This window comes from Pinus tabuliformis, chromosome 9 (assembly GCF_031772625.1).
Source record: "Pinus tabuliformis cultivar Carrire ecotype Pingquan chromosome 9, CPIR1, whole genome shotgun sequence".
NCBI classification, from domain to species: Eukaryota; Viridiplantae; Streptophyta; class Pinopsida; order Pinales; family Pinaceae; genus Pinus; species Pinus tabuliformis.
Window position 1 is genome coordinate 1,247,415,701 of NC_142307.1, and position 16,628 is coordinate 1,247,432,328.

General features: G+C 31.2%; 1 pseudogene; it reads right to left on the reverse strand.

Annotated features, from left to right (window-relative positions):
* Positions 1–736: 736 nt before the first annotated feature.
* Positions 737–15,074, reverse strand: LOC149153090 (uncharacterized; annotated as a pseudogene).
* Between the last annotated feature and the right edge of the window lie 1,554 nt (positions 15,075–16,628).

Genomic DNA, 16,628 nt, shown 5'->3' on the forward strand with positions numbered 1-16,628 from the left:
ACAGATAGAGGAGAAAATCAAATAAACCCCAACCCTGTTGATGAGGTTTCAGACCCATTAGGTACAACGATAAACTATATAGGAAAATGCATCAGAAGAAAAGCCCTGAGGGGGTTTAATGAGAAATTATCATATGATATTAAAGGAAGAGCAAAGATACCAACAATGATCAAAAGGGCTCGAGGCCACATTTCAGAAAATAACTATAACCCTCTGTGCACAAACAACATAACCAGAACACAGACATAGGAGCAATTATTAGGAGAAGTAAATCCGGAGACCCATGTATATATTCATAAACGTTCAATGCATAAAGGAAAGTTAACCAAGCATCCACTGGAGCAGTCGCACCAGACGGTTGAATTATAACTGGAAAATATACAACAGACTTACAACCGATAAATTCCCTTTATACATATTTAACTTAGCAAAGAACTGTCCAGACCAGGGATGGCGACACCATTGTGGGTGAGAAGCCATGAAACCCCGGAGCATATAGAGAATACCATTAAGAGTAATTTGAGGGCGATTCTAGCTATCAGGGTGAATACCCTCTAAACCCCTGAACATTTGACGTACATGCAATATAAACAATAACTTAAGGTATTAACCGGCAAGAGCCAAAGTCATTATACTATTCAGAACCGAAGCCCCAGCTAGGGAACGCTTCAAACACGGTGAATCTTACCCGGAAGGGACGTCAAGACGATGTCGCAGGAGCCCCTCTCCTCCTGAATTAACCAAGAGTAAGCTGCCCATCACTCTGCAAAACATATGAACTCGCAGAAAAAAAGAAAATTATGACCAGAGCTACAATAAACGAATTCTTCATAGAAAGGAACATCCGCAACAACAAAACAATAACTCAAAAATTACCTCTAGGTTGTAATGTCTGTCAAATACAGAGTCTGAAGCGGTAACGCTAGTAGGGGCTTGGTCCTGTGCACCAATAGAACAGAGTTGCTGAAGAATGAGTAGGATTGGAGCAGGTTCCGCTGGAAGTTTCCCTCCATATGGAGTCGCGCTCATATCAATCCACAGAAGAGGTAAACCCCGAGGTGATTGCCACCATTGGATTGTGGAGAGAATAGTGCACCGTCGATTGGGGCGGGGTTTCCAAACAGATAGATGAGACCGGACATCTCTGCTCAGGCCACGTACCGGACGGAGCAGAGGAGTTAATAAAAGTTGCAGTAAGTATAGCATGCCACGTGATGGCAGCAGTGTAAAAAAAATGCTGGTAAAAAAATGTGTGCCGCGTGGACCTCCGGTTGGGTAATCAAGCCTTAATGTTAAAGACGATCATTAATATGCTGACGCTTCATTGAAATTACAACCGCGTAAATCCCAAGAGGTGAATGTATTATAGTTGCGGTATTTTTTTTTTTAAGTGGAGACGTTACATGATGCATCCACCATAGAGCGTGACATGGCATCTGAGAGTGTGGAAATCTGGAATTTTGGAACATGACAGTCTGGGAATCTAGAATTTTGGAATATGGTCTTTTATGATTTTCTAAATGTCACATCATCAAGATATCCAAAATTTTGGATGTTGAATGTTGTTGAAAATATGATGATGTTCTTTTAGAGGAGTGCTGGTGCCAATGTGGAAAGCTAGGTGAAAATTCCCATGAAAGATAATGTGGAATACCTGAATGGAAGATAACCTAAGAACCCAAAAGTTTTGACTTTTCAATTTAATAAGACTTTTTGGTTTTTTTGGATAGTGGATTTCGAATATCTAGGAATACGGATATCTAAATATAACATTTCTAACAATTTTTATTTTCGAAAACATCCAGAGACAAGATATTCCAGATATCTGTAAAGGTAGATATCCAACTGTTTGACCATTAACCAAAGCACCCTTGCAAGGATCCAAGAATTTGAAAGGATGTAGAAATTTAGGAATTTAGAAAGATCCAAACATCCTGGCCTCTGAAAGAATTAGAATTGGTTGTGAGGAAGATGACCCAGATCCAAATATGACCTAGCATGTTGAGGTGTTTGACTCGTAGACATGGTGCTTTGCAATTGTGAGACATGGGCGTATAATCACCACATGTCAACGACATACAAGTAGTATAGATGTTGATATGGCATAAAATTACAATTTTTTTAAGGACCATAATTTTATGTTTATAGTTCAAAATGAGATAAAATTTATATCATTAGAAAGAGATCGAGTAGAAGTAGAATATGATGACAACCCTTAAAAAATAATTAAGATAAATAAAAAAGATGAAATTTAATATTTTCATTTTTGTAAGGTAAATTAAAAAGTTAAAAAATTATATAAATAAAGTTTTATTTATTTTATTATTTTATCTATATATATAATTTTTAATAAATAGAATGTGCTACCATGATAGAAAGAAAAATATCATGAAAACTCAAAATTCAACTAAGAGAGAAGATGTTCCAAAAAAAAGTAAGAGACAAGTTTGCAACTTATTATTATGCTTCGCAGATGCATACACTTTTTTAACTAAGCTATAAATATTTAGAATATTATATAAGAGTTGAACTTAAATGAAATAGTGAGGAATAATTAATGAAGTTTGTAAATGGTTTTAATTTTTCCATTAGAAAGAAGATTTCTATAGCGAAGTTGCATTTATTATTTGGGGTTTGTTATTTATCTTTGAATGATGGAGAAAAAAGTAAATAAATAGAAAAAACTATAGCTAGTAAAAATAGGTGAAATAAAAAGAAAAATGAAAAATAAGTAACAAGCGACTTAAAATTGTTTTGAAAAATTCATGGTTTTTGTTTTTTTCTTAATAACTTTTTCCAAAAAAAAATTGATTTTTTTTTGTATTTTGCTTATTTTTACTAATTTTATTCCGATTATTACATTGAAAATTACAAACAAAATAACAATCATTTTTACTTGTAAATGTTTGAATGGGTTAAAACTGATGAAAAGTCTTTGAAAATGAATAACTATAATTTAAACATAGATATTATATTTGTAAATTAATAAATGACAATGTGTGAGATTTGAAAAACATGTACATGGTTTATGTGATTATAAAGAGGTATGATATTTTTAAAAGATATTTTAAACTTCAAACTAAAATTTAAATATTTAAACTTTGTAAATTAGTTTTTATTTAGAAATTACAAATCAATTGTCACTCAATTTTACATTTTCAATATAAAATTTTAGATGGTCCAAAAAGATGAAAAGCTTTTAAAAATAAATAATTATAATTTAAATGTAAATATTACATGTATAAATGAACAAAGGAAATATGTATGATCTAAAAGCCATATATACCATTTATGTAATTGTAAAGAAACATGATATTTTACAATCATAAAAAGTTAATTTAAAAATTAATAAAAAATGATAAAATATCTTTTGTATGTTTTATTTTTTAAATAGAATTTGAATATTCAAATTATGAAAATTGATTTGCGTTTAAAAATTACAAATAATTGTAAAAATGTTTGAATGGCTTAAAAGAATTATATTTATAATTTAAACTTACATATTTTATTTGTATATGAACAAATGACAATATGCTTAATTTAAAAAACATTACATAGTTTATGTGATGGTAAAGAAGTATGACCTTTTAAAATCATAAAAGTATTTCAAATCTTTTTAGAGAAAGACAAAAATACTTTATATATTTAATTTTTTAAATTCAAACTTGAAAATTGAGTTGTGTTCCAACCCTACAAATTAATTATTATTTATTTTTAATTGAAAAAAAGTTTATAGGGATTAAAGAGATGAAAAACATATGGAAAGAAATAATTATAAGTTGTACATAGATATGATGTTACATTTGTAAATGAGCAAATCACAATGTATGTGATTTAAAAAACATGTACATGGTTTCTGTGATTTCAAAGAACCATGAGAGCATTGGTTATTGAATCAAGGATTATTTTTTTATCTTTATAATGTGATATAATGGTTGATTCGGTGCAAATAATGGTTGATTCGGTGATATAATGGCCTATTAGTTACTGCCCAAGATTTCTTATAACTGTGTTAATCCCTATGATATGCACAGCCTTGAGCACTGCATCAATCATAGTTTGAATGACATTATATACCGTACTTTCTGCCTGTTTGGGAACCGAAGTAACCAGTATTATGCTATCCACATATTAATTTATATAATTTAAATTCCTAAAATATTAAATTTATTTATATATTTAAAAATTATTTAAAAAAAAAAAAACAATATTTTTTCCGAAAAACGTTAAAATTGAAATACAATATATATTGCATTTTGTTGCTCATGCTTAAGTATCACAATCCGTTTTGGTTAGATGTGAATCTTTAGTGAATAATTATATAAAATTGATACTTCTATTTAAATTTGGATTGGATAGCTGGGAGTTTGATCAAATGTAAAGTAATTTGTTCTTTAATTTTTAATAATTTTTTAGTTTATAGAAGATCATTAATACAATTTAGGGTGATCTATATTGTTATTATAAATATAAATTTCAAATAAAAATTCTAAAATAGTATAAGAAATTATTTTAATTATATTTCAAATGTAATTATATAGATTTAGTTAAATTAATATTAATGTTTTTAATTTAGGATTTTTTTTTTAGCATGAAACTAAGTTGTATTTTTTTTTAAAGAAAAGTTTTTTCTTTTATAGATAACAAACATCTAACAAATGACCAAAATATGTATATGGTAAATGTACTTGTCACATAATTACATAGGAGATTAATAACCATAGTGCTATAATTGTCTCATTTCTCTTTAATTCCATGCTAAATCTTTTGATCTTTAATTTCAACAAAACCTTCCTACCATGACTCTAATAAATTGCACTACCATGTGCTACTAAAATATGTTTACTAGCATTGATTCAAATTGGGGCACAATGGTCACAACTCTATATAAGATGATGTAATGGGCCTTATTAGATTGACATTGAAGAGCACTACCATGTGCTATTCAAATATGTAATTGGGTCACATTGGTCACAACTCTATACAAGATGATGTAATGGGCCATACTAGATTGGTATTGAAGAGCACTACCATGTGCTACTCAAATATGTATATTGGCACTGATTCAAATTAGGGCACATTGCTCACAACTCTATACAAGATGATGTAATGGACCTTACTAGATTGGCGTTGAAGTAAGAGGATTTATGTAAGATCTTATTAAATTGACTTTTATAGAGAAACAATATAATAACACGAAGACAAATTTTGAATATGCTCAAGCTCTTTTTCACTTATAACCAATTCTTCCATTATCAATATTTTTTATAAACTCTTCCTGTTGGGAATTAACAATTATTCAACATAGTAGTATTTTTTGTTGATTCTTCATGTTGAGAATCAACGATTAGTTGATTAATCAAGTATAATGTGTTGCAAATATTTTGATGCCCATATCACCATTATGGCTCACATGGAAATTACTTCTTCAATAAATGAATAATTGATTGTAGATGGCTTAGGTAAATATTGTAATTAACAAAATTGAAGAGGTGATTCCCAATATTTTGATCATACTCATCGTGAATATTTTGGAATATAATTAGAATGAATTAAATGCTACTATTAATTTATGGGATGAAACGCAACAATTATAATTTAAGAAAACATAATTCCATTTTGTATAGAGACAACAAATAACTTCAATCCATTAAAATCATATGCTAGTCTAACTGGTTAAATTGACTTTTATGGAACAACATTATGATAACACTTGTTTTTTTTTTTAATATAATCAAAATATTTTCTACTTAGGACCAATTTTTCTATTAGCAATATTTCTTTTATGGACTTTTCATTTTTTAATTGGCATAGAAATATATTTTTTTTAATGGATTCTTCATGTTGAGAATCAACAATTAGTTTATCAATAAAGTAGAGTGTGTTGTAGAATATTGATGCCCATATAACCATTATGGCTCACATGGAAATTATTTCTTCAATAAATGAATCATTACTCATACATGGCTTGGGTGAATATAGAAGTGAACAAAGTTGATGATGTTATTCTCATCATTCTAATCATATTGATGGTGAATATTATGAAATGTAATTGAAATGAATTAAATGTTACTACTAAGTTATGGGATGAAACACAACAATTGTAATTTAAAAAATACATAATTGCAATTTGTATAGTGACAATAAATATCTCTAATCATTAAAATTGTATATCAAGTCTACCTTGTTTGAATATAATGCTATTATATAGGTCTATTAGGTAAATAGAGCATGTATTCAATAAATATAAAGTAACTTCACTAAATAAGGTCCACTAGTTTGTGGGCTTTGCCTATATAATGAAGACACATTATGTGATTGGGGTTTTTGGTAGATAGAAAATATTTATATAAATAAAATTTATGTAATTAAATGGAAAGTGAGAAATATTATATTAGAACTCTATTAAATTGAAGGTTTCTCACTTCAATAGACAACTTAACATTACACCCTCCTTATAATATCAATTTTTATTTGTCTATTGTTGATGCTTCAATGTTTATATCTTATTTTATTTTTAGAATTACATTTCTATAAATATTTCTCTAAGTTTTTTTTTTCCATATATCAATGTACATCACAAATAGTATCAAAGCACTTTCCCATGGAGCATGCACCTAAATTTTAGAGAAATGTTTTTTAGTCAAAAGACATATTATAGCATATTTAGACACAAAAGCATTTCATTTAATCGGTAAATTGTTGTTGGGAGGCATAGGGAATACAAGTGAGTTCAGTTGGTTGGATTCTCTTGTAAATCTTTATTGGTACTTACTAAGTAGTACCACATCAGAAATATTCTATATATGGATTAAATCTTCCATGTAAACTTACTAATATTAGAATCCCTCTAAGTGCAACAAAAACCATATTTACATAAAAATATCAACCATCTTGTTTCTATATTACAAAGAGCATAATACTCAGGGATATCACTTTGGTTTACTAAGGAATTGGATAATATGCCTAAGGGTATAGTTTATCTTCCTTATTTAGCATCTTGAAAGACCAATTGAATATTATTATTGGAAACAATTATGTATATCATAGAGCTATAGTTGTTGGCACTCCTTTGTTCATAGGATTGTGTAAAACCTTAGATTCTATAGCACAAACAATTAAATTCTTACATAACATGGAAATTAAGTATTTGAGAATTTTTCCAGTATATTAATACTCAAGTAAGAGTAAATATTTTGAAAAAATTACATATATCTCACAATACTTCTCTTCTCTTCGGATGTTGAGCATAACGAAATAGATATTTAGTAACCATTTAGGTAGAAAACATGAGTCCAAGACAAATCCAACCCCTACCATTGACCTATCTCAACAACAATCTATTAGGCCTATCGAAAGAAAAACTATTATGATGTTAATATTATTAATCTACTTTCCTAGTAACCCTTCAAGTGTTCCTCATGGTCCAATGACCCATGCTAGAAACATGTCAATCATGAAAGCTAGAATGAATGACATAATACTAGCAATAAAGTCCCTCACACAAATAGTTGATGCAAGTAAGGACTAACTTTGACTGCCATCAATGGGTGGTTGTCACTTTGTTTTGATAAACTTGACAAGTTAGAGGGTAAACACGATGATGGTGATTGTTCCATGGGAGAAGCCTCTTGTAGTTGCAATTGTTTCTCCCCATAATATGTTTAATGTTTACCTAAGGTATGTATGAATATGTTTGATATTTCCAATTTAAAGTGCGTTGACTAGATGGAACAATAATTTTCCTCTGTGCTATAGAGAATGGCCTACTAGAACTTAAAATATGAGTTTTACATTTGATTGGGAATGTTGACAATAGTGCTAATGGTATAAGAAAACATTTTTAGGAAACATTACATGGAAGTAGTTGGTGAAATCCTTTTTTGATCACTCAAAAAACGATACTAATTTTGTGGAATTACTTGCCAAATTGCATCAAATAAACACTATAGAAGAATATATTGATGCTTTTGAGTACTTGTTAATCAAAATACAAATTTTGACTAATGATTTTTTAAGCATTATTTTATTAATGGTCTCAGAGAAATAAAATCACATGTTAAAAGGAATCACCATTACCTTGTTATTATAGGCCTCTCAATAAGATTTTATGGCATAGGGTGTGACATGTGCCTATTCTAGACACCCGAATATTGCTCCATTACCATGTGAAAATTTGGTGTTGAGTGAACACGTTGCTCCATCCCTTAAGATTCATAAGTTGATGTGAGTAGAAATAATGAAATGTCAACTTATGAGGAGAATAGTGAAATGCAAGAATATGAGTCCACAAACAAGGAAAATTTATCCAAGTTGGAAATAATGCAAGTATATGTGTAGTGCATGTTGCTAACAACATTACAAAGGAAAGTGTGGAAGAATAATTTATTATAGAAATTAATAATATTGCAAGTCCAAGATTATTACAATAATAGAGTAACAAAATAACCAAATAAAGAAATGTTTGAGCAACCTAGCATTAGTAGCCTTTGTTGTCAAAGAAATGTTCAAGTAGTAAACTAAAGATGGGGATTTGGAAAACACCACTAAGAGCAAGCAATTTGAATTAGCAAATACAACTAAGAAAACATAGTTTAAAAAAAAAGAAGTAGAAGAATAGTACTAAGTAGTAAAAAAGATTATGATCATTAAAAACCAGGAAAATAATATAGAAAAATCCAGTGTGGATATTATCACTTACAACTCTAAATAGTAGAGTTAAAAATTACAAAGAATAAAAAGATTAAAAAAAAAATATAGTAAAAAGTATAAGTGGGATGAAAGGAAAAATAAAATAAAAATAATAAGATTTACATAGTTGTTGATTTATTAAAGATTTTATGATAAATTACTCATGTTTTATAGCTAAAAGACTTAGATGTTTTCTTTCCACTTTTCAAATCTTCAATACAAGAATACTGATTACTTGTTTTATTCAGAGCTCTCTCAACCCATAACTAAATTGTGAGCATGTTATAAAAAATCATTATTTATCTTTATACCCAATTTCATAAGGAAATGTGAAGTTTGGAACTGGCTCTCTCAACCCATAACTAAATTGTGAGCATGTTAAAGAAAAATCATTATTTTATCTTTAAACCCAATTTCATAAGGAAATGTGAAGTTTGGAACTGGTAAGTACGCTCAGTTTTTAAAATTAAGATACAAATTTTGCGCGAAATGTCATGAACACATATTTATACATGCTCAACCATTTCCACAGAAAAAATTGATTCCATGGTAAATTTTAAATTTTATCCCTAATCAAAGAAACACCAAAGAGAGCTCTAAGTACTTCGACTGACGGTAAATTTTAATTTTATTCCTAATCAAAGAGAGACCAAAGAGAGCTCTAATTATTTCTACGGGTATGTTCCAGTATACTTTAGAGTTTGAGGAAAGAAAGTTGAATATATATATATATATATATATATATATATATATATATAATTATAATTATAATTATAATTTTAGAAAGAGAAGTTTACAAAATTACATGTGCAATATTTTTATTTATACAGTAAATAGTTGGTATCCAAGTTTGACATTATTATAGTTTTTTTTATAAAAGAAATATTATTTTATAGATTTTATTTTTTTTAATTTATATATATAAATAATTCATTTTTAATTTAAATTTTAAAAATTAAATTATATTTGAAAATAAAAATAAATATATTTACTCAATTTTAATTGTAAAAATATTTTAATGGCGGTAAAACTTTTTCATAAAAATGAATAATAATAATTATAGCTTAAGCATAGATATGACATTTCTACATGAACCAAGGGTATTTTTTCTCTTCAAGATTTAATTTTTTCTTATTATTGATTGTGTGTGATTTAAAAAATATGTATATGGTTTAGGTGATTGTGAAGAAACATGAGACTATTGGTTATGGAATCTACACGGTAAGGGTTATTTTTGTAATCTTTATAATTTTATTGGGTTGAGAGGCTTATTTTACCACCTAGTATGGGGGGATGTGTAATTATGTCCGTGTTCAACATGGTGATGATATATGTCCCTCTTAAAATAAAAATAAAATATTCTCTAATAAAAAAGCAATGTGATCTATAATAAAAAAATAAAAATAATATGCTATCCATGTTTGGTTAGCGAAATCCATATAATGTAATATAATTTGTTGTAAAGTAATTTGAATATCTATGTTAACTAATTTATGTCAATATCAACTTATCAACTTCACATATATTTATATATATAAAAATTGTCAAAAGAAAACATTTAAAAAAAATTATATATATACTCACACACACACACACACAGCAAATTCATTGAGATTTATCATGGGATGAAAGGGATGCTATTTTTTTTCAAAATTTTGCACTCTAAAGGAAGTTTACACCCAAATAAATTTGATTCCTATCTACTCATGTTAGATTGGAAATTAGATGGATCTAATTGATTGAGTCAGGAGGCTCATTCTATAGCGCAATATGAGGGGGATGTGTAAGTTTATCCGTTCATCTGTCCATCGAGTTGACATGTGCCCCTTTATTGAGCCAAGAGGCTCTTACTACAACCCAGTATAAGGGGAATGTGTAAGCTTGTCTATATGTCCATCCATCAAGTTGACACTTTCTCCTTTAAAAAAAAATAAAAAATAAAACAAAAATCATGTTCTAAATAGAAAAAGAATGTTGTCTATCATAAAAAATAAAAATGAGTAACATGTTTAAACCTTATACTTTTCAAAAATATTTCAACGGGAAATTTAAATAAACTATTTGAAGATCTATGTTAACTAATTTATGTCGATATAAACTTCATATATATTTATATATAGAAAATATTTGTTAAAATAAAATATTCCAATGTTGTATATAAATATATTTAAATAAAAAATATAATTTAAACAATGAAAATTTACATATTGGATTTTGCACTCTAAAAAAATTTACATGTGAAGAAATTTGATCCCTCTCGGCTCATGTTAGATTCGTACTTAAGATGGATCTATGTTGGTTGTATTTGAGAGATGTGTTGCAGTTTTAGTAGATATATCTTTCCAACACTAGATCAGAGCCTAAAACTTTCGAAACAAAGAGTCAACCATATTCTAGAAGCCTATCGAGATCCAGATTCTACTTCAGCTAAAAAATTGTTGAATAACCTACTTATAGTTGTGTTAAAGACTATAAGGTTGTTGACATTAGTAGTAATGTAAGTATAAAATCCATCAATCTTCAATTTTTCAAAGAAACTATAGTTTTAGTAACATTAAAAGCATACATCCAACAAAATTCAAACGCCAACATTCCCACAACTTTTTTGAATGGTACTCGCTCTTTGTGAACAATTGTAACATTGGTTGGTTGGTGCACCTCCTCTACATTGCAGGAGGCCATACATTTGGTTAGGATTTTTTCCATATTGAGAAGTATTAAAATTAGTTTGTTACGTGTTCTGAACACAAATATTCAAGAATGTATTCATATTTTTCTCAAACTTATTGCCTTGTGTATAGTTAAGTTTATATTCCAGTTGCACATAATTAGTTGTGTGTTCATCAAGACTTGTAATTATCGCTAAAACTACAACTAAATTGACCTAGATCTATCTAACTTTTGAAAACATTGAATTCACATAGAACAAATTTAGAAGGTCCTCAAATTTTCCTTTTTTTCAAATTCTCCGTCGTTAAGATCTTACCATGGACTAGTTCCCAATAGAAGGTATTTACTTTGGGCAAGTCATCCTTATGCCAAATTTTCCCCTTATACTTAATGTAGGAGGGTGTTACAATTGTGATATTACAAACTCATATCCTTGTTTAATAATGTATGAAGTATTTTGGCCTCTTTAAGAATCCAAAATTAAAATCTACAACTAATTACATCAATTTATGCAATTAAGAATCAACACACAACTATTCAAATAATTAGCATAAAATTTTGAAAAACATGAGCATATAAGACTTACTCGTAGTGACGATATTCCTTACTTGTGATTTGAGATATGAACACTATTTGAATCCCTCTAACCACAACAAAGTTTTGGGGACGAATGTCCACCCAATCATAGGTTGAGTTGCACATAATCTTTCTATAGTCTTCTCCCGAAGAATGATCATCTCATTCCGTTCTTCGTCCATTAAATAGAACCAATTGTTCCAAAAATGGAAGGGAATTGGAAAATTTTCCACATGCACACAATTCATGTGTCAACATGCAACTTTTTTTCTTTATATATATATATATATAACTCGGGTTTATTATTCACTATTTTATTTATTTACTATTATTATATTTTATTTATTATTTTTTTCTCGTAAGAAAAGTCGTAATTTTATTAATGAAAACAAAATTACATTTTGTATATGTTGAGTCGCATTTCATATGCAAGTCAAATGACCTTAGATCAGGGGTTCGTTAAAAAAAGTTTAATGTACATATGGGGAGAAAATCATGTTTTCCTCCCCTTTTTCTTCTTTACCTTGCGCCACTCCCCTTGAGATGGCATCGTGGATACAAGTTGAAGTGGATTTTCAGTGCCTGGTCGAGGATTTTCCTTGTCAGAATCAGAGATGTCTGATGTGTGTAGTCTTTTGGTTCCATTGTTTTCCATTGTATCTAGCATATTTTCCGGTTGTGGTTCCATAGGTCCTTGTGGAGATGTCTCCTGGATTTCTGCTTCTTTGTTTGTTTGATTGTTCTCATTTGGTATGAGTTCTTCCACTTCAAACTCCTCCTCTTCTTCAGGATCTGGTGGGGTAAATTTCCAACCCTTGTGTTGTTTCCCTATTTTCTTCTTCCTTCGGCTTTCTTTTTTGCCTTCAGGACATGTGTTTTGTAGATGTCCTGTTTATTTATTTACTATTATTATATTTCCATTATTATTTATTATTTATTTACTATTATTTTATTTTATTTATTATTTTTTTTCCCGTAAGAAAAGTCGTAATTTTATTAATGAAAACAAAATTACATTTTGTATATGTTGAGTCGCATTTCATCTGCAAGTCAAATGACCTCAGATCAGGGGTTCGTTAAAAAAAGTTTAATGTACATATGGGGAGAAAATCATGTTTTCCTCCCCTTTTTCTTCTCGACCTTGTGCCACTCCCCTTGAGATGGCATCGTGGATACAAGTTGAAGTGGATTTTCAGCGCCTGGTCGGGGATTTTCCTTGTCAGAATCAGAGGTGTCTGATGTGTGTAGTCTTTTGGTTCCATTGTTTTCCATTGTATCTGGCATCTTTTCCGGTTGTGGTTCCATAGGTCCTTGTGGAGATGTCTCCTGGATTTCTGCTTCTTTGTTTGTTTGATTGTTCTCATTTGGTATGGGCTCTTCCACTTCAAACTCCTCCTCCTCTTCAGGATCTGGTGGGGTAAATTTCCAACCCTTGTGTTGTTTCCCTATTTTCTTCTTCCTTCGGCTTTATTTTTTGTCTTCAGGACATGTATTTTGTAGATGTCCTGTTTGTCAGCATATTCTGCACCTAAATGATGTGTTTTCATAGTCTAGTGTCTGTGTCCAGCTTCGTTGTTTATGCTTCAGTTGTATGCAGTCCGGTAAGCCTTTACTGAGATCTACTTCCACATAGATGCGGGCAAATGTAAAAATTCTTTCCTCCACTCTTTGTGTATCCATTTTAATATATCTACCAATGGTGATACCTATACCGGCGAGAACCTATTGGTCCCAAAAGTGTAATGGGAGGTTGTGCAGATGGACCCAAACTGGCATCCTGGAAACTACCATAGTATTGGCATTGAATTTCGGGAACCATGGTGTGATGAAAAGGCCTGTAGATCCCCAGAACCATGGTCCCTCCTGTATCACAATGTCTCTTATCTCTATTGAATGGAGTTTGACAATAAAAAACCCCTTGGAACAGAGGTGAATCTCATAGTGTAGAGTCCATTTTGTGAATATCCAATGGAAAAATTCAAAGGGTTTTGGCCAGAAACAGTTGAATCAACAAATGATGGTATGTGATTCAAAATTATTACATGCCTCATTTGTTTCTGGTATATCTATATTTAGTTCTGGTGTATAGTTCAGCTGCTCCACAATGTATGGACTGGGTTCTATTCCAACTTGCTTTGGGACTACCATAGGAGTTTGTGCTTTTGTTGTGGATCTGTGTTGTTTTTTGTTTCTGTGCTTGTCCCACTGCCTCCTTCTGTTTGTTTTGTTGAACTGAAAGTTGTTGCACCACCTCGCAGCCTCAGGTTGAGTGTTATAGTAGATTCTGACATAATGTTGTAGTCCAAAATGGATCTGAGATCTTGTAGGGTTCTGCCCCCATATAACAGATGTTGTAGTCCAACCGGGTAGCCAATTTGTTGGGCGATGATATTCTTTAGGTTCATAACATAGTCTGTTGCAAGGACCCAAATCAAGGTAGACTTCCCCGAAGGGGTTTTAATAAAAATTTGAAAGCGATTAGAAGTTACCAAGGAAGGGGGTTCTGTGGTCCTCTGGGTCATGCATGACCGTGTAGCTTCAATGTCTCCATAATGCTCTGTAGTCTGTGGGTACTCCTCCAACGTCTTGACGACCTTGACAAAATTTCCAAGAGTTTTGGTTGACCCTCGCGAGGAGGTGAACACGTCTTCAATTCCAACAAACTGCAAAAATTTCTTAAGCACGTGAGTAGCCACGATCCCGGCACCTCTGTGGGTAGGCACCATTCTGACTATTCCGGAGCCACATTTACCAGTGATCTTGATAGGTACGATGTGGGGTTTCCGGATCTTGTTACCCCAATAACCCCTCCTCATGGGAATAATCGAAAACTTGGCCAAAATAATGGCTCCACAGCTGGCTGTGGCCACCTCTTTGCTGCACTGAACATCGAGCTCGACGTGGCCATTTCTGTCACCCACAATCTGTTGCTCCTCAACGGCTAACGAGAAAAGATAAATTTGCTCACGGGAACGGATTTTTCCATCTTTTACCAGGCGGGCGAGCTTTGTCACGAATACCCCCTTTCCTTCTCAATCTCTTCGGGGTCCTTGGCATCCACCGTGACTATCCCCGCGGCCTCTCTCACTTTGGCCTCGCCCAAACCCGTGCCCAAATCCCCCTCCTCTTTTTGCCATTGCTTTGCTAGGGTTTCTCCATCCTCCCTTGTCATTTCTTTATTATTTATTATTTCTTCACTTGCGTATTAATATTATTATATTTATCTATTATTATTATTATTATTATGGAGCATGACATACTCCTCTTTAAGAAACTTTGTCTAGAAGTTAAATTGAACCTTTTAACTTTTTATTTTGTTTTATTTAGTTATTAATTACTTCACATTTTCCATACACCCTTTGTTGAACCAGTACAACCAATAGACATCGAAAATTTTCACATCACCAGGGAAATCACAAGGAATATTTGTCCCCTTTTCCCAACATTCAAAACCAGGCATAAAGCCTCATTAGTTTGTACCATAGCCCAAGGATGGCCCCAAGGCTAATGCCTAGCCTCAAACCTCATCTTCACCAAGCCAGGCACATGGCTCAGTACTCTAAGTAGTAGTACTCCAAGCATCTCGAGAGACCGACCCATTCCCTCAACACTCATTGAGATGCACAACCCAAAGCATCAAAGTCCTTACACCCCCACTAGACTTCGACATCCCAATCTAATATCAGGCACTTGGCCTCCAATATCAGACACTTAGCCTCCTCAAGATGGTCCCATATCCCCTCAAGAGTTATATATCAAGAGCTATACAAGATGAAGGAACCACTCGAATATGTATTGTTGATTGAGTTTGTTCTCAGCCCATACGGTGTTACATATTCTCCCTCTTAGGTATGGCCTCTCACGAGATCATCAAATAAACCAACCCTCTTGTCCCATTAGTGAATTTCCTTCCAATCACCACATATCGACATGCAACCAACGCATCAGTTATAACAACATAATCTCATAGAAAATAATCCACATGTCAAGTCTTGCATGTCATTATGATAAATATCATTGTTAATAACAATATTTTGAATAATAATGAACTACATGCTCATGCATGTCATAAAATGTGTATGCAATTACCACAGGTTTTACATCATACTATCCTCATAAGTTATACCATTAACATATTTGTATCAAAGATATACCATAACATCACATAATAAATGGAACCACATGTTAATATAACCTCATATCATAACATCATAATTCCTATGCTAAACTATGCATATCATATCCCTCATGAGCATACAGCGTCATTATTGTAACACAAAAAAATAATAACTACGCGTGCCTCATTATGCTCATACCATAATATCATGAAACTTCATCCCAACATTATAATCAACAGTCCTATGTTGACATAACAATTAACTAAAACCATAATCAATATCATTCTCGTACATATGATGTTATGATACATATCAAATATAGAACAATAATGCACTATATCTTTTTATCATGATTAATCTAGAAATCAATTTCATTTTCTTGTAAAAAATGAATACCAAAGACCATTCATCCTCCATTTAGAATCTATAATATCTCATCACTACTCATTGAACTAATAACATTCATCTTGCAGAATTTAGAAACACCAAATCTATCCATAATTTAAAATCTATATTTAATCCAATCCTCAATAAACTAATATAACCCTTTTATATGATAAAAAATATAATAAT